The sequence below is a fragment of the Vicia villosa genome, linkage group LG4 (assembly GCF_029867415.1).
Source record: "Vicia villosa cultivar HV-30 ecotype Madison, WI linkage group LG4, Vvil1.0, whole genome shotgun sequence".
In the NCBI taxonomy this organism is placed as follows: domain Eukaryota; kingdom Viridiplantae; phylum Streptophyta; class Magnoliopsida; order Fabales; family Fabaceae; genus Vicia; species Vicia villosa.
In genome coordinates, this window is record NC_081183.1 from 18,430,527 (window position 1) to 18,456,043 (window position 25,517).

Genomic DNA, 25,517 nt, shown 5'->3' on the forward strand with positions numbered 1-25,517 from the left:
TTTGCTAAGTCTATGCAGGATGAGTTTGAGATGAGCATGATGGGAGAATACAACTTAGTAGGTTATTGTGATGCTGATTACGCTGGAGATAGAGTTGAAAGGAAAAGTACTTCTGGAAGTTGTCAAATTCTTGGAAGTCACATGATCTCCTGGTACATCAAGAAGCAAGCTACCATTGCCCTCTCAATAATAGAAGCAGAATATGTTGTTGTTGCTGGTTGTAGCACACAGATGCTCTGGGTGAAGAGTCAGTTAGAAGATTATTAGATATATGAGAGTAACATTCCTATCTTCTGCGATAATACTTCTGCTATAAGTTTATCTAAGAATCCAATCTTACATTCCAAAGCTAAACATATTGAGATTAAACATCATTTCATTAGGGACTATGTTCAGAAGGGTGTTGTTGGACGCTGGCCTAAGGATCTAGAGGGGGGGGGGGGGTGAATAGATCTCACAGAGTTTTTTGGAATTATTTCGAACTAAAGCGAAAGCGGTTCTGAATCGACTTGCGTCTATTCCGGACCGTTATTGCAAGGGTCGTATATGTGACAAAACCACAAGATAATTGAGATTAACGATGAAGTGATATGTTATCGAATCAATACGTTTCACAGCTGAAAATCAATTAACTTCTAAATTGACAAACTTTGGTTTGCAATGCAGTAATAATGGAATAAGCAAAAAGACAAACACTTGGTGATAATGTTCAAATTGATGATGATTCAAGATGTGGTGAATTGTGATGTTTATGCAGAATCTTAATTCACAATTTTAACACTTGAATCGTTAATCAATTTTGCAATTATGACCAAATATGAACAGAACGTAAATGAAAAGATAAAAGCGACAAGAACACGATATTTGTTCAGGCAGTTCGTCGATCGTCCTCGCTACGACTACGTCTGCCCCCAATTCCAAATTGAAATTGGGAAATTGATCCGCTGTCGCGCGCGAATCAAAACGAGTAGTTTTCAAAGAACGTAGTACGGCGACAAATTAACTCAAGTATCGTATCACAAGGATTCTTGTTTTGTTATTAACTAATATAAATAAAATTGGGGTTTATGGTTTTAGATCGATTTATGAACAATAGAGCAAATAAGAGATTAAAATAAGTGATTATAAAATAAGCTAAAACGACAATTTTACTGATTCGGTTATCGACTTATCACTGGTTCAATAAACTTCAATCCTCTAAGCGGATTCTATTCCCTTACCAATTACAACACCAAATAACAAGCGAACTTGATATTATAAAATTTCATTCCTATTTTCCGAATTAAGCAAACGGATCAGCGCAATCACGAATTAAGCAAACGTGATTCTAACTTACGCAGTTTAACGATTAAGCAACGATAAAATACGATAAAGGTAAAGGAACATCAATCAATCGGTATAAATCAATAATATTCTATACAACTCAAATTAAGCAAACAAGACATATAGATTAATATCGAAAGGGAGAAGAAAGTGGATTAAAGATTAAAAACCTCAAAGTATTGGAAACCGTAACCAGCAAAAATTGCCTTCGGGGATTAGTTCCTCATTATTCGTACAAAGCTTTCAAAATTATTTCGTGAAAAGTTAAAGTGACATTGAACACTACGGCCAGACCTAGGTACTAAAGAGAAACAAGAATTCGGGTCATAACCCAACTGGGTCAAACAGACATAACCCAGACCCAAAACTAACGATCCAAAACTAAATAAAAAACTATTGCTGCAATTTCAAGCACAATTATGGAAAATATGAGTTCCGAATCTGACTTCGACTCCAACATGAGAATTGTAGCTCTTTCTCTTATCTTTCCGACGATTATTAGAACGCGTCAATCTGATTCTCAGATCTCCAGTTATGATCATTTTAGTGCAGACTGCTAATGCTGAAAATAAAGTGCGAAAATCAAATAAAGGCACAAATAAACTAAATTATAAAAACATCATAAAATATAAAAATAAACAAAACAAACCATGGAAATGCCTAAGTAAAAACATAGACGAATGTGCATCAAAATGCACTGATCAAATTCCCCCACACTTGAACTTTTGCACTCCGAGCAAAAAAATTTAAAAAAATCAAATAAAATCAATACAAAGAAACACACAACATCTACTTATTCTAGGCTACAAACTTTTCTTCGGTTAAGATTGCATCAATAGGTACTAATCTCGTACACTAAGGATATCGAAGAACACTAATCCACAATTGTGTAGACATAAGTCTCCTAAATACACAAATCAATTCAAATCATATTATTATACCACAGCCTAACTTACTCATCCTTTTTGCTCTTTTTCATTCAAGTGCAATCACATTAAGCCCGTTATCTCCACACACTTATAGCAAGACGACCGGTTAGTGACTCTGATCCTTTTCTGCATGGGGTTTTGGTACTTACATGGCATAACCCATTGTTTACTCAGTTGTAGTTGTGGGGGATCGGACCGTAATCCTCCCTGCCAAGTTCAGCACCAGAAACCGTTGAACCAACTAACAAAGAGTCTTATTTTCAACTTTTGAAGGTTCCACAACCGTTGGGTTAAGTGACCGGGTGAGGGTCACCAAACTTAGAAGGTGCATTCCTTTTTTCTTTTTCTATTTTTTTCCGGAACACTCACTTATATTCATCGGCTTCCCTGCGTAAAGTGTGTGAGAGATGGTGCCGACTGCTGAAATAAACTACTCAAGAGCTGTCAGAGAATGAGAATTTAAGGCTAAAACATAATAAAAAAATTCAAATCAATTTCCATATGCAGGAGACTTGCGGTGCTAGATCGATACCGATCTTGTGAATTTTTCCCAAGTCTCCGCAAACCAACCTCAAATTAATCTATAGTCTAAAACTTTCAACAAGATGCTTTTTTTTTTAAGAACGAAAACAAAGGAAACAAAAAAATAAAGAAAATAAAGAAAGTAAATTATTCTCTCCCCCACACTTAAAACATGCATTGTCCTTAATGAAAGAACATAAATATAAAATAAGAGTGAGAGAAAGGAAAGAACACACCCGAGAGGTTAAGTTGGAATGTAGCTTTCATGTCTGGTGGTTTTGGTGGAGGCCTTTCTGCACTATGAACACGTGAAATAGGAAAAAGTAAATAGTAAGTGAACTTGGATATTAGTAAAAAATCTGGTGGCTTAGGAGGAATAGTCTGCACATATGGTAAACCTGCAATAACAAAAGTATGAAAAACAGAAAATCCACATTTAGCTTGTGAGTCAGATAAAATAGGTGGAAGAGATGCACAAATGGTGAAAGATAACTCCATGTTGTTTGGCTTAATTAAAGTTTCCACCAAAAAAAATTCTGCTATGGACAATGGTTGCTTATGGCAAAAATCCATATTTTTTGTGTCAAATTCAAGAGTTGTTGAATTTGCTAGAATTTCTGCACAAGTGGTTGTCGGCATCAAACTATCTTCACCTAAAATGGCTGCACTGATCTCAAGACAAACATTACAAACACCACATTCACAAGCAAAAATTTCAAGAGAGCTAGCTACTTCAAGAGAAGTATATAATTCATCCAAATCAGATTTCAAGAAATTTTATGGCATAATCTCTTTCATGCATTCACTTGAATTTTTGTTTCTTACTATGAGTTCATCATATGAAACAAACACTGTTTTAGTGGGCTCACCTGGAAATTCATCAAGGCTGGTACCACATCGTGTTAACTCTAATGATGCAACAGGTTGTACATCATCATGAAACATCATGTTCTCTTGAATTTGATGGACACTTGAGATTATTTGTTCACCTTGGACTTTTTTAACTGGAAACATAGATTGCATATGTTGTTGAAATTGCAAATTATTTTCAGTCATTCGCTTATTATTTTCAGCCATTTGCTTGATAATTTCTTCCAAATATGATTGTGTGTCAGCTTTCAATGATGCATTTTGTTGAAATTGTTGATATGGCCAAATAGGCTGCTCTTCAATGTATGAGTATTGTCCTTGAAGATCACCTACCATTTGGGCCTCACCATAAAAATTAGTATTTAACAACATAGGACATGCATCATTACCATGAAAATTTGAAGAACAAATATTGCAAATCGCAAGTGGAATATGATTTTGATAGCACGATTGATGTTCTCTTGCTTCCATCAAATTAATAAGATAAGCCAACTGATCCAATGAGTCTCCCATTTTTTTTTACACGAAAAAACAAATATGATTAAAATGAATTCAAAGAAATACAAAAGCACGAAATTTAATCTAATGAAGACAAATAAAAATTTTGAGAATTTTTTTGGAATTTTTTGACACTATGAAAACAGTAAATAATTCATAAAAAATAGAAAAATAACGAATTTGCGATTTTGGGGGCCAAAATCCTTTTGCATTCTATTCTAAAGGAGTACTGTTTGCCGATTTTTTTCTGATATTCAGGAAAAAATTCGGAGCAAATCGAGACAGTAGCTTCCAAACTTATCTGATAGGATGGAAAACTTATCACTGTACTGCAACCGGTATTGCAACCCTGAAAATCAACAACCACACCACAAAAAAAACAAGAAAAATCCTAGAAATAAAACTATACCTATGACTCTAATATCGGTTAATAACAACAAGAATCCCCGGCAACGGCGCCAATTTGATCCGCTGTCGCGCGCGGATCAAAACGAGTTATTTTGAATAAAACCGTAGATAGCGACAAGTGACTCGAATATCGTCTCTCAAGGATTCTTATTCTTATTAACTAATTACTGAAACGATTAATGGGGGTTTTGGTTGGTTTAGAATCGAATTGACAAAAGTCAAAATAAGTGATTATTGAAATAAGCTGTTATGAAATAAGTGATTTTCAGGTTAATCTACCGGTTCTACTTCCAACTTATCATTGGTTATTTCAATTTCAATTCCCCTAAGCGGTACCAATTCCTATTCGATTGTAATACTGAGGAAACAAGCGTCGACAGTATTACACGAATTATGATCCTAATCACCGAATTAAGCAAACGGTTCACCGAATTAAGCAAACGATTATCAATAGCGCGAAGAAACGAAGAAGCTAAGTTTAAACGCGATTAAAGTAAGGAACATGCATCAATCGAATTAAATCCAATACATTCTATAACAACGAATTAAGCAAACGAAATCATAGAACAAATTGGAAAGGAACTAAATTAAATTGAAAGTAATAATAACCTCAAAGTTTTGTGGAATTCGAATTCGGTAGATTGCCCCTTTGGATTAGTTCTCCATTGCAAAATCGTACAGAAACTCAAAATTATTTCGTGAATGGTGATAGTGATATTGAACACTACGGCCAGACCTAGGTACTAAAGAGAAACAAGAATTCGGGTCATAACCCAACTGGGTCAAACAGACATAACCCAGACCCAAAACTAACGATCCAAAACTAAATAAAAAACTATTGCTGCAATTTCAAGCACAATTATGGAAAATATGAGTTCCGAATCTGACTTCGACTCCAACATGAGAATTGTAGCTCTTTCTCTTATCTTTCCGACGATTATTAGAACGCGTCAATCTGATTCTCAGATCTCCAGTTATGATCATTTTAGTGCAGACTGCTAATGCTGAAAATAAAGTGCGAAAATCAAATAAAGGCACAAATAAACTAAATTATAAAAACATCATAAAATATAAAAATAAAAAAAACAAACCATGGAAATGCCTAAGTAAAAACATAGACGAATGTGCATCAAAATGCACTGATCAGAAATCTTCCATTAATGTTGAAAGCAGTTTATACAAAGAAGAAAGCAAAGCGATAAACAATAAACCAAATTTGTTGATCCTTTGAATCTTCTTCCCCCTTAATCTTGAGCCAGATCAAGGTGTTCCAAGATTTTCACTTGATCCCTTTTCTGCAGTGTCTTGAATTGCCTTGAACCCTTGTTCTTCAATCTTCACACTCAGATGGATCCTTGATGAAACCTCTTGATAAAAACCCCCAAGAATCACCTATCTTGGAGGACAAAACCCTCGGATTTTATTCACCAAAAACCCCACAAATCTTCACCCACTAGGAATCTTCAATTCCGTTCCATGGACGTTATCAAACTCGATCACTAACCCTCAACGCAAGAATGATTATGTGTAATTGTGTTGGAGATGATGAAAAACGAAGATGAGAAGCCTTTGTGTATCTTTCAGTCGTTGGTGTTGTTTTTGCAATAATGAACCTTGGACAATATATATGAGAGCTTATCAGTTGGAGCAGAGAAAACCATAAATTTTGGCATTTTTGATCAATTAGGTCGACCTCTTGTAGTGCTTAGGTCGACCTAGCAGAGGTGCATTAGCTTTAAATGATATTTGCTCCCAGTTAGGTCGACCTGTTAGGGAAGTAGGTCGACCAGAATTCTCTTCAAATGCGTTTTGGGACATTTCTTCAGTTTAGGTCGACCTAGTTGATGTGTGGGTCGACCTAGCAGAAGTGTATGAAATTTTCTCCATTTTAGGTCGACCTAGGTTGACAGTAGGTCGACCTAGCTGCTGCTTTTCTGCATTCTTCTTGTTTTGCTTGTGTTGAGTCGACCTATATGCATAGTAGGTCGACCTGCTCTGTCATAAGTGACCAATGCTTGCTTTTCTTTGAGTTCTTCTGCTTGTGCCTTGTTGCTTGTATGCTTGTTGAGTTTGCCATGAATCAAAAACATCTTTGTGAGTGTGATCTTGTATTCACATACTCCCCCTTTTTGATGATGGCAAATCGGGCTTTAGCAATAAGTGGTAAAAGCTCCCCCGTACACTCAGCTGAGCTCCGCAATAAGTGGTAAAAGCTCCCCCGTACACTCAGCTGAGCTCCCCCGTACACTCAGCATCTATCTCCCCCTTTGACAACATCAAAAGAGATACGACGAAACAGAAGAGGAGAGTAACGAGAGAAACATAGATAAAACTCGAGCATTCATAGTAGTTTATAAAAGGTATATAGTTTAAAAAAAACCAAGCAGGTATTAAAGTACATTGCAACAGACATAATATGCTAAAAAAAACTGTGTACGTAGAGCATGTAGCAAATGATCATAATAATAGAGAAATTGAAATTTTGTAGCAGTAGGTCGACCTAATTTGGTGCTGGGTCGACCTAACAGACAAGCCTTTAAAATGACGCAGATTAGGTCGACCTAAAAGAAGGGTAGGTCGACGTAACTGGGCATTTTAGTTTGTACGCTGAAAAATGACTTGTGTAGGTCGACTCAGAGGCAGAGTAGGTCGACCTAAATTCCCAAAATTTGTGAAAATGCTCTTTATGAGATGTGCTAATGTCTAGTTACTTGCTTGTATGTTTAGAATATGATATGCTATGATTAAAGATGAAACACATACATGAGCAAGAGATATATATGTATGAAGTCACTGTAAGCATGTTAATTGATAGCATATTATAGTATCAATGATATTTTTTGGAAGTGAACAAAAATCATGTTACCGTCTTCTCAATATGTAGGTGTCACCGTTTATGGAAGCCCTTAGTCAATGTGGAATGATGCCTGGCTTGATGATGAACTACCTTTACACTAAGAGAAATGTTAGCTTGAGAATAACCAATATATAGATATAAAGTAAAGGAATAACTTTAAGAGAAACAAACGTAATTAGCCCAAATTAGAGATATCGAGTATCCCTAATTCCCTACGAATGTTGAAGTATTTCTCCGTTGCTAGAGGTTTGGTGAATATGTCAGCTAGTTGCTTCTTGCTCTCTACATGTTCAAATATAACGTCTCCTTTCTCTACATGATCTCTTAGGAAGTGATGCCTTATTTCAATATGTTTGGTTCGTGAGTGTAGGACAGGATTCTTGCTCAAGTTTATGGCACTTGTGTTGTCGCACATGATAGGTATACGATCAAGCTTAATACCAAAATCAAGAAGTTGTTGCTTGAGCCATAATATCTGCGCACAACAGCTCCCTGCAGCTACATATTCTGCCTCAGCAGTAGATAATGCAACCGATACTTGTTTCTTGCTATGCCAACTTATCAATGAATTTGAGAATAGATGACATGTTCCACTGGTGCTTTTTCTATCGGATTTGCAGCCAGCAAAATCTGAGTCGGAGAATCCTACCAAGTAGCAGTCATTTCCCTTTGGATACCATAGGCCATATGTAGTAGTTCCACGTAAATAGCGCAGAATTCTTTTGACAGCTTTTAAGTGAGATTCTTTTGGACAAGATTGATATCTTGCACACATACACACACTAAACATAATGTCTGGTCTTGAGGCAGTAAGATACAATAGTGAACCTATCATACCTCGGTACAATTTTACATCAACCTCTTTACCTTTCTCATCTTTGTCTAGGTTAGTATTTGTTGCCATAGGTGTGTCAATCTCCTTCACTTCACTCATTCCAAATCTTTTGAGCAGCTCTGTACAGTATTTAGTTTGACTCACAAACGTTCCATGACTGAGTTGCTTGATTTGTAGGCCAAGGAAGAAATTTAGCTCACCCATGAGACTCATCTCAAATTCACTCTGCATAAGCTTAGAAAAATCTTTGACAAGTTTTGCATTAGTCGACCCAAATATAATATCATCTACATATACTTGAACTAAGAGAACATCTTTATCTTTTCTTTTAATAAAGAGAGTAGTGTCAACTTTACCCCTAGAGTACCCTTGGCTAAGAAGAAATTTACTCAATCGTTCGTACCAAGCCCGAGGGGCTTGTTTAAGACCATATAGAGCACGTTTCAGCTTATAAACATGAGTTGGATACATGTAATTCTCAAAGCCGGGTGGCTGAGCAACATAGACCTCTTCATTTATATAGCCATTTAGAAAGGCACTTTTAACATCCATTTGGAATAGTTTGAAGTCTTTTGAACAAGCATAGGCAAGTAAGAGGCGAATAGCTTCGAGACGTGCTACAGGAGCGTATGTCTCTTCATAATCAATACCTTCCTCTTGATTGTAACCTTGGGCAACTAATCTAGCTTTGTTTCTAGTAATAACGCTGTTTTCATCAAGTTTGTTACGAAAAACCCATCTAGTGCCGATTACTTGATGATCTCCCGGATGAGGGACTAAGTCCCAAATATCATTCCGTTTAAATTGGTTTAATTCTTCTTGCATGGCCATTAGCCAATGCTCATCAAGTAATGCGTCCTTAGCGTTTTTCGGCTCAACTTGTGAAACAAAAGCAAAATGATGACAGAAGTTACTTATCTTTGAGCGTGTTGTAACGCCCTTTGAGATGTCTCCTATTATGTTGTCAATTGGATGGTCTTTCACATTTGTCCAAGCCTTAGGAAGTTCTTCATTGTTTGAGATGCTTTCCTTTTCATTTTCATCATGAGACTCATCTTTCTCTTTCTCAGCATCTTTCTTTACAATACTTTCATTCTCGTCTTCCTTATCTTTGACAATGTCTTCAGTGGATGGACCTGCACCATTAAACGAAAGACCTTTCTCGACATATTTTGTATAAGATTCATCAAAAGACACGTGTACTGACTCTTCTACTATAAGTAATCTCTTATTATATACCCGATATGCTTTGCTAGATTATGAGTAACCAAGGAATATGCCCTCATCAGCTTTAGCATCGAATTTACCAAGATTATCCTTACCATTGTTCAAGACAAAACACTTGCAACCGAATACATGGAGATGAGATACATTTGGTTTTCTACCTTTTAGTAATTCATAGGGAGTTTTGTTCAGTATAGGACGTATTATTATCCTATTCAAAACATAACATGCGGTGCTAATCGCGTCAGCCCAGAAATACTTAGGTAGACTACCCTCATTCAGCATTGTTCTTGCCAACTCCTCTAGAACCCGATTTTTACGTTCAACCACTCTGTTTTGTTGTGGTGTTCTAGGAGCTGAAAAGTTATGCTCAATTCCATGTTTATCACAGTATTTTTCAAAAAGATAGTTTTCAAACTCTCCACCGTGATCACTTCGAATTGCAACTATTTTGGTGTTCATTTTATTTTGACATAATCTTGCAAATTGTGTGAAAGCTGGAAAAGTTTGAACCTTACTAGGTAGAAAGATTGTCCAACAAAATCTAGAGTAATCATCGATAATGACAAAACCATAGGTGTTTCCACCTATGCTTTTAGTCCTTGAAGGGCCAAAGAGATCCATGTGAAGTAGTTCAAGAGGGCGTGATGTTGAAACCACGTTCTTTGATTTAAAAGAGATTTTTGTTTGCTTTCCCTTTTGACAAGCATCACATAGATGATCTTTTGAAAACTTCATTTTAGGTAAGCCGATTACTAAATCTTTTGTGACAACTTTATTAAGTAAGTCAAAATTTATGTGGGCGAGACGTCTATGCCAAAGCCATGAGTCTTCGCCTAGAGCAATTAGACACTTGGTACTAGACTTAGATACCTCATCCAAGTTTAGCATGTAGATATTGTTTACTCTTAAGCCATTAAACATAATGTCTCTTTTCTTAGTATGTTCTATTGTGCAGCCATAATTTGTAAATATTACTTTAAAATCTTTGTCGCACAATTGACTTATACTTAAAAGATTATGCTTAAGGCCTTCTACTAGCAGTACATCAGTTATAGTCGTGGTAGAAGGGTTACCTACACTTCGTTTACCAAGAATGGCTCCCCGATTGTTATCTCCATAGGTGACATACCCCTTTTTCTTTGCTTGAAACTCAACGAAAAGAGATATGTCTCCCGTCATGTGTCTTGAACATCCGCTATCAAGGAACCACAACCTTTCGGCAATGTCAAGACACTTTTCCTGCAAAATTAATTTAGAGAGGGAGGTCCCCAATTTTCATTGGGTCCTTGGTAGTGAGTACATAATTTGTTGCACTTAGGCAACCATTGAAATACTCCTTTAGGAACTAAAATCCTCCTAAATTTGCATTTTTCAATGGTATGACCCTTTTTGCAACAATAGTGACAGGTAATATGATGATAATATGCTGTTTTGCTAGTTGATACTTTTGGTACAAAAGTGTATTTACTATATAAAGGAGTATACGATCTTTTGAACTTATTTGGATCAACCGCAAAAGTCACTTTTGGTTGTAGAGCCTTGTCTAACTTGGCTTTTAGATCTCTTACTTCTTTTTGCCAAATGTGACATGTCTCACAACCAAACCATGATGTAGGATCTATTTCAACTTTATCCTTTTGAATGTCTAGCATAGATTGTTTTAAAGCTTCCATATCCTTTTCGGTTTTCTCAACTTTTGATTCAAGATATGAAAAGATTTTCTTATTTGAGGCCAAAAGTTTGAAAGCTTCAATTGCATCTCTATGTAATTCTTCAAAAGCAAGTTTTAGTTGAGAATGAGATACCTTATCTACGAGTTCAGGTTTAAGATGACTTACAACTTTCTTTTTCTTGTGTTGATGAGCCATAAAACATAAGTTTGCTGATTCTTCTTCATCGCTTGATGAGCTTTCACTAGATGAATCACTTTCCCATGCTATGTAGGCTCTTTTAGATTTGTTATGACCTTTGCTTTGGTTCTTCTCTTTTTCCTTCTTAAGGTATGGACAATCCGGTTTGTAGTGACCGGCTTTCCCACAATTAAAGCAAGGGCCTTTGATTTTTCCTTTGTTGTTGTCATCTTGTTTAATCTTGTTTGATTGCTTTCTATAGTTGATCAGGCCTTTGTCAGAATGTTTTGCTCCATATTTCTTTAGATATTTGTTGTATCTTCGTACAAACAGTCCCATTTCCTCATCATCGGAGTCTTCGTCATCACTTGTATCACTATCCTCTAGCTCTTGTCTTGAGGTCTTGGAGCTTGAAGCCTTTAGAGCTATTGACTTCTTCTCTACCTCTTTCTCCATGTTCTTTTCTTTCTTTGCCCTTTTCTCATGCATGTCAAGGCATTTAAGGTGTTGTTCATGTTCCTCTAGTTTACCAAAGAGAGTGGTAATGTCTAAGGTGTTTAGATCATTTGCTTCCTTTATTGCTGTAACCTTGGGTTGCCATTCCCTGTTCAAACATCTTAAGATTTTGTTAGTAGCAACTGTATTGGAAACAGGTCTATCAAGAGAATTTAACCGATTTTTCAGGTGAACGAATCTCTTCTGCATGTTTTCGATGGATTCACCATCTTCCATGTTGAACAGTTCGAACTCTTGAGTTAACGTATTGATCCTAGCTAGTTTGACATCATCCGTTCCCTCATGGGCAACTTGCAATGTGTCCCACATAGCTTTAGCGGATCTACAATGGGAAACGCGATAGTATTCATCAACTCCTAGAGTTGAGATTAGAATGTTTCTCGCTTTCCAATCGTATGCATATCTCTTTTCATCTTCAGCATCCCAAGTATTTTCTGGTTTTGGGACAACTGCACCAGCTGCATTTGTTATGGTGATCTGAAAGGGACCATTAACAATAGCTGTCCATATGTTCCTATCAATGGCATTGATATGGACACACATACAATCCTTCCAATAGCCATAGTTTTCACCGTTGAAAACTGGAGCTCTATTGTGAGCCCCTTTAGGTCCGGAAGCCATCTTTCCAATAAGTGTTTCACGTAGCACAGAATTAACCAAGATCTTGATGCCACTTGTTGGACGCTGGCCTAAGGATCTAGAGGGGGGGGTGAATAGATCTCACAGAGTTTTTCGGAATTATTTCGAACTAAAGCGAAAGCGGTTCTGAATCGACTTGCGTCTATTCCGGACCGTTATTGCAAGGGTCGTATATGTGACAAAACCACAAGATAATTGAGATTAACGATGAAGTGATATGTTATCGAATCAATACGTTTCACAGCTGAAAATCAATTAACTTCTAAATTGACAAACTTTGGTTTGCAATGCAGTAATAATGGAATAAGCAAAAAGACAAACACTTGGTGATAATGTTCAAATTGATGATGATTCAAGATGTGGTGAATAAAAACAAATGGATAAGATGGTCATCGCAACCAAATTAGGGTTCGGGAGTCGGTTAAGCAAGGGGAAGGTATTAGCACCCCTCACCTCCATCGTACTCGATGGGACCCATTTAGTTAGTTTTATGAATGAGTGTTTGCGTGATGTTTGCATTCTTTAGTTTATTAATCGATAAAAGGGAAAAGGAAAAGGATTTTTATTTTTTTATTATTGTGCTCGCCAAGACGTTTGTATCTTGTGCCTACGTATTCCCTCGTGCAATGGGAAAGTCAGAGCAATCGTAGTTCGAATAAAAACTACGAGTTTGTTGGTTAATTCTATGAAGGATGTTTTTGGTTCAAAGGATCAAAGGTATTCAAGAGGTGTGCACCCTTTGTCACTTAATCACTTTGATTTGATTAAGAAAGATTTTTTAATCGTGATTCAAAGGATCAAAGGTATTCAAGAGGTGTGCACCCCTTGTCACTTAATCACTTTGATTTAATTAAGAAAGATTTTTAGTCGTTTGGTTTCAAAGGATCAAAGGTATTCAAGAGGTGTGCACCCCTTGTCACTTAATCACTTTGATTTAATTAAGAAAGATTTTTAATCGTTTAGTTTCAAAGGATCAAAGGTATTCAAGAGGTGTGCACCCCTTGTCACTTAATCACTTTGATTTAATTAAGAAAGATTTTTAATATTTGATTCAAAGGATCAAAGGTATTCAAGAGGTGTGCACTTCTTATCACTTGATCACTTTGATATAGTTAAAAAAAGAAGATTAACAACTTGACGTTGGATCAAGCGTTTTAGGGTTTATGAAATGGGTCTAATCGCACTTGGGCGGAAAAGACAATTTTTGAAATGAGATTCGCACTTGGGCGAGATTTGCACTTGGGCAATGAAAAGACTTCGCGCTTGGGCGAAAAAATGAAATAATGAATTTAAATTGTTTTGAAGTTTTTGTGAGAATGTGAAATGGACTCGACGTTGGATCGAGGAGTTTTATTAAATGAAAATTGTTTGGTTTTTTTTTTGGGATTTTGACAATTTGTTCTAAGCATAATGGCATGAGAAAATGATAGCAATTTAACAAAAACTAATATAATAAATAAATAAAAGAGATGGTGATTTTTTATTTGAAAATGGAGGGTGTAAAGAGATTGGGGCGATGGGCCCTTGAAAGATTGAGCCCAAAGTTGTTTATATTTTTTGAAGCATGAAGATGCCAAGGTGGGGTGTTAACAAACTTGGGGCCTTACAGACCCGGCCCAAATGAAGAGAGGAAAGGTTTTTTCTAAGAAAACCTAGGGGACACCTCAGCCGCCCAAGAATAGTCCTCTCCCTCTCGTCGTGTTCTCTGTCTCTCTACTATCTCTTCTTAGCAAACAACAACAATGGCGTAAAAAGCATAGTGACCTCAAAATCATCTCTCACGATTCGCTTTCATTAACACTCAGACAAACAACAAATCAAGCTTCTCTCAACCTCGCATCTCTCTCGCGCGCTATTTCTCTCTTCACTCTCGTGATTCTCTCGCTTACAATCTCACAATCTCGTTCAGTTTGCATAAAACATAGTGAAGACAAAATCAATCATACTCAAGCAAGAAACCTAAGCCCCAAATTGATCCCTGCAGCCCCAATCGATTGATTCCATTCGATTACAAATTACAACATGTGTCTTAAAGCGTAAATCAAACGAAAACAACAAACCAGGTACCTGTTCTTCTTTGCTCTGCTTCGTTTCTATTCTCTGTGTTTCTTCTTCTTCTGAGTATGCTCGTTTTTCTTCTGGATTCGCTTCTGAAATTGTTCTGACTCTGTGCTCCTTGCGGTTCTTCTTCTGCTTGATGTTGTGTCCGAGTTTTGTGTATATGTTGTTCGGTTATGCTGTGCTGCCGTGATGTTAGGTTGTGAGGTTAGGTTATGGAGGTGTCGAAGTTTGAGTGTATTCGGTTTTGCGGTTTGTGGTGAATGAAGGGAGATTAGTGTTAATTGTGTGTCTTTCTGGGCAAAAATTATGGATAGGTTTGAGAGGGATTTGTTATGAGAGTGTTGATAGGGGAGAGGTTTTGAGTTTAGCAGAGGTTTAGAGGAATTTTCGTGGCTTTTTTTTTTCCTTTCTTCTTGCTGTTGATCTTCTGTTTTTATAGGTGGGATGAGGTAGTTTTGGGGGGAAAATTGAGATAGGTTTGAACATATTTGGGAACTGATTTTGTTATTTTCGTATACAGGTTTTGGTTTAACCATTTTGGTGTAACATTGGGCATCCTATGTGCAGGTTTTGGCTTGTTACTGCAGGTTGATGGTGATGGGGCAGTGGTATGCAGGCTCTCATATTGGAGCAACATAAACCTTGGAGTTTTTGTGCACTATCTCTGCGGTGCACATGATGTGTAGATGATGGATGAAACAAAGCCCATGAAAATCGATGATGACCATGAAAGAAACATTCTTACCTTGTTTTTTTTGTGCAACAGACTTGATTTGTATAGCAATAAAAGATAAGATTATGTAACAAAAGTTTTTTTTTTCTCTTTTTTTTATACCTATTATACGAATCACATATCTCCTTCTTAATTTTAAATTAAATGGATAATAATAATTAAATGTCAATTTAATCATTAAACCAATAAAAGAAAAATTCAGAAAAGAGAATGCAAGCTTAAATCATTAATAGGTAAATAAAGATGCAATGTTTAATAAGAACAAAAGAAAAAGAAAATGATTATTAAATAAAATAATGAGAAATCAATTATGAATTTAAACATTGATTTAAAAATGCAAATGTGCGGAGTCGAAATTTATTTTGGATGCAGTTGAATTGATATGCTAATGCAAATGAATCAGATGAAAGAGCTTGGGTCAAAATTTAGGGTGCGACAGATGCCCCTATTTAATTATCTTTAGCCAGATAGCTCGAACGACTTTGATCTTCGGGATATCAAAGGCGAAAGGTAATTAAATACTAAGTGACCTGAATTTTGACCCTTGACGCGATGAATATGTCATGAATGCATGGATGCATGAATTTTTGTTGGGGATATGAAAATGGAGAGTGATCTTCGTGGGGATTTGAACGAAGGGTTGATTCTCAACCAGTGGATTGAGCCTAAACAAAAGAGCAAGTTGACATCAACCGGTGAATCGATAAAATATCAACTAGTGAGTTAATTCCATAAAATACCCCACTGGTATAGAAACAAAGGATGCACCGACTTTTACTGAAGGTGGAGAAACAAAAGATACACAGACCTTTACTGAATGTGAACTACCGGCTTTTACTAAAGGTAGAGAAAATGAAAGATACACCAACTTTTACGGAAGGTGAACTACCAACTTTTACTGAAGGTAGAGAAACCAAAGAATCACCGACGTTTACTGAAGGTGAACTACCAACTTTTACTGATGATAGAGAAACAAGAGAATCACCGACGTTTACTGAAGGTGGACTACCAACTTTTACTGAAGGTAGGAAAACAAAAGAATCACCGACGTTTACTGAAGGTGAACTACCAACTTTTACTGATGATAGAGAAACAAAAGAATCACCGACGTTTACTGAAGGTGGGCTACCAACTTTTACTGAAGGTAGGAAAACAAAAGAATCACCGACGTTTACTGAAGGTGAACTACCAACTTTTACTGATGGTAGAAAAATGAAAGGATTGATGGAGGTAAAACAAAATGTTATCAACTTGTGAGTCGATTCTAAGACAACTACGTAACTGACATTAACCGGTGGATTAATGAATGTGGAATAAATTTGTCGTCAACTAGTGAGTTGACTCCATCAACCAGCGGATTGACAAAGAAAAACTGTTTTCAACCAGTGGGTTGATTTGATCTAAACGGAAAGTAAATGATTGACTGTAACCAGCGGGTTAACAAGATGAACGATAAATTTCTACCAGTGGGTTGGCAAGGCAAATGATGTTCAATCAGTGGATTGACAGGAAAAATGATTAATTTCAACCTGTGGGTTGACAAAACAAGTGATATTCAATCAGTGGATCGACACGTAAAAGATGAACTTCAACCTGTGGGTTGACAAAACAAGATAATATTCAATCAGTGGATTGACACAAAAAAGACAAACTTCAACCAGTGGGTTGACAAAACAAGATAATATTCAATCAGTGGATTGACACAAAAAAGACAAACTTCAACCAGTGGGTTGACAAGATGAGTGATATTCAATCAGTGGATTGACACAAAAAAGATAAACTTCAACCAGTGGGTTGACAAAACAAGTGATCTTCAATCAGTGGATTGACAATAATTGAAAAATACGATCCATGATTAAATTCAACCAGTGGGCTGACAAAAATGAACAGAACAGTTCTCAACCAGTAGGTTGATTCAGAAGACTAGAAGGTAAATGATCAATTTCAACCAGTGGGTTGGAAAAGGGTTAACGAGCATGTTCAATCAATGGATTATCAAGAAAATAATGATTGTAGTGACATCGTTGGGGATTATGAATCCATGCATGCTTTTTGCTTATGCATGAGACATTTTTTCTTTTGTGCAAATTGATGCACGCGTAATGATGCATGATGGTTGATCAATGCAAGTTATGAATTTACTAGACGTGTGCCAATGGGTATCAAAATTTTTCTTTGGGTACCTATGGTGGGTCGAGTTTTGTTTTTAGTGGAAAATACCGAGCAAGATTGAGCTTTATGATCGTAGGTGATATGGAAGGTGCCCCATGAATTATATGCATGATTATATGATTAATGAATGCATGTTATGGCTGAATGTTTCAATGGGTGTCCCAATGGGGGGCATGAGAAAGGTTCTCTGGTACACTTTGTGAAATAGAAGAGGTCCTTTGGTAGGACTTTTGTGCAAGCATGATTCCCAACACCAAGTATGAGCTTAAGGGCCGCTTGATATGACATAGTCTGTTTTGACTGCTTGTAGGAGAGATCTTGGCCTTGATTTGCCCCAGAATGCTGAGTATATGGAGAAACTTGCTTCAACAAAATTTGGATTCAAACTGATGATCCTGAGATGACATGCCCCAATGTTTGAGACCTTTGAAATGAATTGCCCTAGTGCTTGGAACTTTGGAATGGAGTGCCCCTGAGTGAAGGACTTGTGAAGTGATGCGACCCTGATGATTCCACTTTAGGCTCTTCAATTGATTTTCATTATCGAAACTTCCTTGATGGAAAGTGTTGGCTTGCAGATGAAACTATTCAATTCAAAGTGGTAATTTTAATGCGACGTGCATGCAAGTTTTGAAAACAAATCATTTATTGAAATGAAATTGTGGTATTCAATGAATAAATCCTGATGAGGATGCAATGGAAGTTTGAAATTCAATATCTGAAAGATGATGTGATAACGTGGTATCAAAACAAATGATTAGCAAATATTTAGAAGTCAGGTTATCGCAACCTTGCTTTAGTATGCTTTCAAAAGAAATTTTGCTTCAATTAGGACTTTCGGAGGTTGTAACGTGGCCAGGTTCACGGTTTGAGAAACAAAGGATATAGGCTCAAAATTTGATTTAAACCCACCCATTCTTCGTGATGTACTTCAGTCCCAAGTTCAGTTAACTGACACATGTATTCAAATTCCAAGAGGAGTTACGAATGATGCTTGAGAACCAATGGATTCTAAGGTGACAGTCACCTATTCTTCTTTGGAAGTCACACAAGTTTGTTTTTGCTTTTCTTCTTTTGATAATGATCTTCTGATCTCTTTTATTTTGACTTTTGTATCCCTAAATTTTTTTTGCCTAAGTCTCCTTTTTAGGTTTTGACTTAGCGGGCTTTTCTTTTGAATGATTTTTTTTTGAACAACTTGTGTGACAATTGTTCAATGATTAGAGAGGAGTATGACTGCCCCACTGATGGTTCAGGAAAGACAACCGTTATGAGTTTTGAATATTCATTACTTCTTCGACATAGTGTACGAAGAGAGGATACGGTTGAACCTTTGGTCGGGAATGGTTCCCATGAAATGATTCTCTTGGAAATCATATGCATTAGTCATTTTAACTGAACAACTACCCTGCCCCAGGTTTTGATTAAGGGTTTCAATTGCGTGCAGAAAGAAAACACCTACTTCTAAGGCTCAAAGGGGTTAACGAGGGATTATCATCCTTATATCTCCAGTGTTTGGGGATTTGAAAGAATGCCTGTACATCATCAACAAAGTTTTATTTGAAAGCACACTGATGCAAATTGGGTATTTTGTTTATCGTCATCCTCCAATACTTGCTTAAACAAAAGTATGGTAGAGAAAAGGAAATAGGAGAAACATAAACATAATTTTTTTCTTTTTTTTTTAGGAAACAAAATAAAATAAAAGGAAGAAAGAGTGAATACGAATGGACCAATTCAAAACTTGCATGCTCATTTCATTAATATTACCATTAAAGTTAACAATGTTCAAAAGCAAATAAACACTTAGCAAACAAGCGAAGAAAAGTAAATGCAAGTGATAAAAAGTGGCTCAATGATCTGCTTTGACCCATTGGTTTTAGGAATGTTCTTGGTGTCTCAGCACTGATCATGGCATAGGACCAATATCCTTGAAAGAGAGTATCTTTTTGTCAACCAGATCTTGAACTTTTTCCTTCAGGACATTGCAATCTTCAATGGAGTGACCTGATATCCCATCGTGAAAATCACACTTGACATTTGGATTGTATTCCTTGGGAAATGGAAACTTTGCAGGTCGGGTTGGTCTGGGAGCTATTGCTTTACTCTCGATTAGATATGGCCATAGCTGAGCGTAGGTCATTGGAATTGGGTCAATGCGACGATCCTCCTTCTGATGGTTCCTTTGAGGTTTATTCTGATTCCGTTTACGATTCTAATTCTGAGCTGCATTCTGAGGAGCATTTTGTGAAGAATTATGAGGAGGAGATGCCCAAGGCTGTCGGTATGGTTGCTTGAATTGTACGGCCGTAACATATGGATACTGATCGTATGATATGAATGGTGCTTGCTGATAAGCTAAGGGTCGGTAGGAACGTGAGTTATGAGACTCTCCACCATCAATTGCAAAAGCAATAGTTTCATCTTCCCACTTCTTCTGAAAGTTGTTTCCATATTTCTTGGTTCCAATCGACGATCCAGATTCCATAATCAATCGTCCTTCTCGTACGCCTTCCTCTAGTCGCATTCCCATATTCACCATTTCAGTGAAGTCGGTTGGAGCACTTGCAACCATTTTTTCATAGTAAAATGAGCTTAGGGTCTTTAAAAACATTTTGGTCATCTCTTTTTCTTCCATAGGAGGAGAGATTTGGGCGGCAACCTCACGCCATCTTTGTGCATACTCTTTGAAAGACTCTTTCTTCTTTTGTGCCATGGATCGGAGTTGGTCTCTATCAGGAGCCATGTCGACATTATACTTGTATTGTCGAATGAACGCTTCTACAAGGTCATCAAAAGAACTGATATGAGTACTATCCAATCCCATATACCATTTCAAAGCAGCACCAGTTAGACTATCTTGAAAATAGTGGATCAATAACTTATCATCATCAGTATGAGTGGCCATCTTTCTGCAGTACATGGTCAAATGGCTCTGAGGACACGAACTCCCTTTATACTTTTCAAAATCAGGCACTTTAAACTTGGCAGGTATTTTCACATTTGGCACAAGACACATATCATAAGCATTCTTTCCAAATGAACTCTTCCCTTTGAGGGCCTTAATCTCCTTTCGCATCTCTTGGAATTGATCTTGGAAATCATCATAAACTTCACCTCTTTCATTGGGCTCAACTTGGTAAATGGGTTCCTCAGCTTGTGGCACGGTATGTACCGGGGGTGGAATCACGGTCATTATAGGAGTAGTTTGAGCAGCTCCAGTAACAAGATGGTATCCCTCTGGCACAAAGTTGTAAGACATGCCCCCAGGGTAGCCATTAGGCATCTGATAGTGAGAGAGACCAGTGATAGGAGCCATAGAAACAGTAGCAGTAGAAACTTTGCAAATCGTAGTAGTCTGGACTTCAGTTTGTGTTTGAGTGGCACGAGGAGATGAAGGAGGTGACGGTTGATTCCGAGCAGCCACTAAGCTTTCCACCAAAGCAGTCAATCTTTCCACCCCAACTCGAAGAGTAGTTACTTCATCACGGAATTCATGATTCTCTTGTTCAAGGTCTTCCATCTTTATGTCGAGTAAGACTTCGCGTCTGATAAGGATGCCTGGGAATCAGCTTGACGATTGATGGTGACTGGATGAAAGAGACAGTTGGAATGAGGTACAAGGACAACATGGATGTATGCATGATGCAAATGATATGTCATGCAATGTTGGATGCAAAGCAAGGTAATAGAAGAACCTATCGGAAGGCTCCTTAAGTTAGGATAGTTCTTAGTTCTTTACCCAAAAATCCCCTCACAAGGTTATTGTACCATCTTATAACGAATTTCATGAGTATGCAACCTCTAGGCGAAGTTATTGTACCCATCATACAAGGAGTGCACCTTGGGGATCGATACATAACTTCTTCAGATGGAACGGGTTCTAAAGGTCCTTGGAATTAACGACGAAATCAGATTTTCGCCATGCGACGGGTGAACCATCTTATGACAAATCTCATGAATAAGTCTCCTCCAAGTGGGGTTTTCGTATTAGCCATTCAAGGTGTTCACCTTGGGGACTAGCACTACACAACCACCTCCTAACTTATGTTTTTCTCTTGTTTTTCAAAAGCTCGGGTTGAGAGCTTCACTCAAATATCATTCCCATACCCACAATTGAGTTTATACAGAAATAAAATAAAAGCGATAAAGCAAGAGTAAAGAAACATAAATAGCACAAGAGTAAACATAAAGAACATAAGCATAAAGAACACAAGAAGGAACAAACAAAAACAAACACTCAAATATAAAACAAACTAAACTAGGGTTGACTCTCTTAGGACTTAATTCACTTTCCCCAGCAGAGTCGCCAATTCTGCAGCGCTAAAAAAATACTCGAGGTGTCTACACACTCGAAAAAGAACAGAGTCGTCACCGATCTTTATTTGTTCCAGAAAGGAAAGGGAAACTGTCGAATAAAACCCATGAATAAAAACAAATGGATAAGATGGTCATCGCAACCAAATTAGGGTTCGGGAGTCGGTTAAGCAAGGGGAAGGTATTAGCACCCCTCACCTCCATCGTACTCGATGGGACCCATTTAGTTAGTTTTATGAATGAGTGTTTGCGTGATGTTTGCATTCTTTAGTTTATTAATCGATAAAAGGGAAAAGGAAAAGGATTTTTATTTTTTTATTATTGTGCTCGCCAAGACGTTTGTATCTTGTGCCTACGTATTCCCTCGTGCAATGGGAAAGTCAGAGCAATCGTAGTTCGAATAAAAACTACGAGTTTGTTGGTTAATTCTATGAAGGATGTTTTTGGTTCAAAGGATCAAAGGTATTCAAGAGGTGTGCACCCTTTGTCACTTAATCACTTTGATTTGATTAAGAAAGATTTTTTAATCGTGAATCAAAGGATCAAAGGTATTCAAGAGGTGTGCACCCCTTGTCACTTAATCACTTTGATTTAATTAAGAAATATTTTTAATCGTTTGGTTTCAAAGGATCAAAGGTATTCAAGAGGTGTGCACCCCTTGTCACTTAATCACTTTGATTTAATTAAGAAAGATTTTTAATCGTTTGGTTTCAAAGGATCAAAGGTATTCAAGAGGTGTGCACCCCTTGTCACTTAATCACTTTGATTTAATTAAGAAAGATTTTTAATATTTGATTCAAAGGATCAAAGGTATTCAAGAGGTGTGAACTTCTTGTCACTTGATCACTTTGATATAGTTAAAAACAGAAGATTAACAACTTGACGTTGGATCAAGCGTTTTAGGGTTTATGAAATGGGTCTAATCGCACTTGGGCGGAAAAGACAATTTTTGAAATGAGATTCGCACTTGGGCAATGAAAAGACTTCGCGCTTGGGCGAAAAAATGAAATAATGAATTTAAATTGTTTTGAAGTTTTTGTGAGAATGTGAAATGGACTCGACGTTGGATCGAGGAGTTTTATTAAATGAAAATTGTTTGGTTTTTTTTTTTTTGGGATTTTGACATATGTTCTAAGCATAATGGCATGAGAAAATGATAGCAATTTAACAAAAACTAATATAATAAATAAATAAAAGAGATGGTGATTTTTTATTTGAAAATGGAGGGTGTAAAGAGATTGGGGCGATGGGCCCTTGAAAGATTGAGCCCAAAGTTGTTTATATTTTTTGAAGCATGAAGATGCCAAGGTGGGGTGTTAACAAACTTGGGGCCTTACAGACCCGGCCCAAATGAAGAGAGGAAAGGTTTTTTCTAAGAAAACCTAGGGGACACCTCAGCCGCCCAAGAATAGTCCTCTCCCTCTCGTCGTGTTCTCTGTCTCTCTACTATCTCTTCTTAGCAAACAACAACAATGGCGTAAAAAGCATAGTGACCTCAAAATCATCTCTCACGATTCGCTTTCATTAACACTCAGACAAACAACAAATCAAGCTTCTCTCAACCTCGCATCTCTCTCGCGCGCTATTTCTCTCTTCACTCTCGTGATTCTCTCGCTTACAATCTCACAATCTCGTTCAGTTTGCATAAAACATAGTGAAGACAAAATCAATCATACTCAAGCAAGAAACCTAAGCCCCAAATTGATCCCTTCAGCCCCAATCGATTGATTCCATTCGATTACAAATTACAACATGTGTCTTAAAGCGTAAATCAAACGAAAACAACAAACCAGGTACCTGTTCTTCTTTGCTCTGCTTCGTTTCTATTCTCTGTGTTTCTTCTTCTTCTGAGTATGCTCGTTTTTCTTCTGGATTCGCTTCTGAAATTGTTCTGACTCTGTGCTCCTTGCGGTTCTTCTTCTGCTTGATGCTGTGTCCGAGTTTTGTGTATATGTTGTTCGGTTATGCTGTGCTGCCGTGATGTTAGGTTGTGAGGTTAGGTTATGGAGGTGTCGAAGTTTGAGTGTATTCGGTTTTGCGGTTTGTGGTGAATGAAGGGAGATTAGTGTTAATTGTGTGTCTTTCTGGGCAAAAATTATGGATAGGTTTGAGAGGGATTTGTTATGAGAGTGTTGATAGGGGAGAGGTTTTGAGTTTAGCAGAGGTTTAGAGGAATTTTCGTGGCTTTTTTTTTTCCTTTCTTCTTGCTGTTGATCTTCTGTTTTTATAGGTGGGATGAGGTAGTTTTGGGGGGAAAATTGAGATAGGTTTGAACATATTTGGGAACTGATTTTGTTATTTTCGTATACAGGTTTTGGTTTAACCATTTTGGTGTAACATTGGCATCCTATGTGCAGGTTTTGGCTTGTTACTGCAGGTTGATGGTGATGGGGCAGTGGTATGCAGGCTCTCATATTGGAGCAGCATAAACCTTGGAGTTTTTGTGCACTATCTCTGCGGTGCACACGATGTGTAGATGATGGATGAAACAAAGCCCATGAAAATCGATGATGACCATGAAAGAAACATTCTTACCTTGTTTTTTTTTGTGCAACAGACTTGATTTGTATAGCAATAAAAGATAAGATTATGTAACAAAAGTTTTTTTTTCTCTTTTTTTTATACCTATTATACGAATCACATATCTCCTTCTTAATTTTAAATTAAATGGATAATAATAATTAAATGTCAATTTAATCATTAAACCAGTAAAAGAAAAATTCAGAAAAGAGAATGCAAGCTTAAATCATTAATAGGTAAATAAAGATGCAATGTTTAATAAGAACAAAAGAAAAAGAAAATGATTATTAAATAAAATAATGAGAAATCAATTGTGAATTTAAACATTGATTTAAAAATGCAAATGTGCGGAGTCGAAATTTATTTTGGATGCAGTTGAATTGATATGCTAATGCAAATGAATCAGATGAAAGAGCTTGGGTCAAAATTTAGGGTGCGACAATGACCAAATATGAACAGAACATAAATGAAAAGATAAAAGCGACAAGAACACGATATTTGTTCAGGCAGTTCGTCGATCGTCCTTGCTACGACTACGTCTGCCCCCAATTCCAAATTGAAATTGGGAAATCTTCCATTAATGTTGAAAGCAGTTTATACAAAGAAGAAAGCAAAGCGATAAACAATAAACCAAATTTGTCGATCCTTTGAATCTTCTTCCCCCTTAATCTTGAGTCAGATCAAGGTGTTCCAAGAGCTTCACTTGATCCCTTTTCTGCAGTGTCTTGAATTGCCTTGAACCCTTGTTCTTCAATCTTCACACTCAGATGGATCCTTGATGAAACCTCTTGATAAAACCCCCCAAGAATCACCTATCTTGGAGGACAAAACCCTATGATTTTATTCACCAAAAACCCCACAAATCTTCACCCACTAGGAATCTTCAATTCCGTTCCATGGACGTTATCGAACTCGATCACTAACCCTCAACGCAAGAATGATTATGTGTAATTGTGTTGGAGATGATGAAGAACGAAGATGAGAAGCCTTTGTGTATCTTTCAGTCGTTGGTGTTGTTTTTGCAATAATGAACCTTGGACAATATATATGAGAGCTTATAAGTTGGAGCAGAGAAAACCAAAATTTTTGGCATTTTTGATCAATTAGGTCGACCTCTTGTAGTGCTTAGGTCGACCTAGCAGAGGTGCATTAGCTTTGAATGATATTTGCTCCCAGTTAGGTCGACCTGTTAGGGAAGTAGGTCGACCAGAATTCTCTTCAAATGCGTTTTGGGACATTT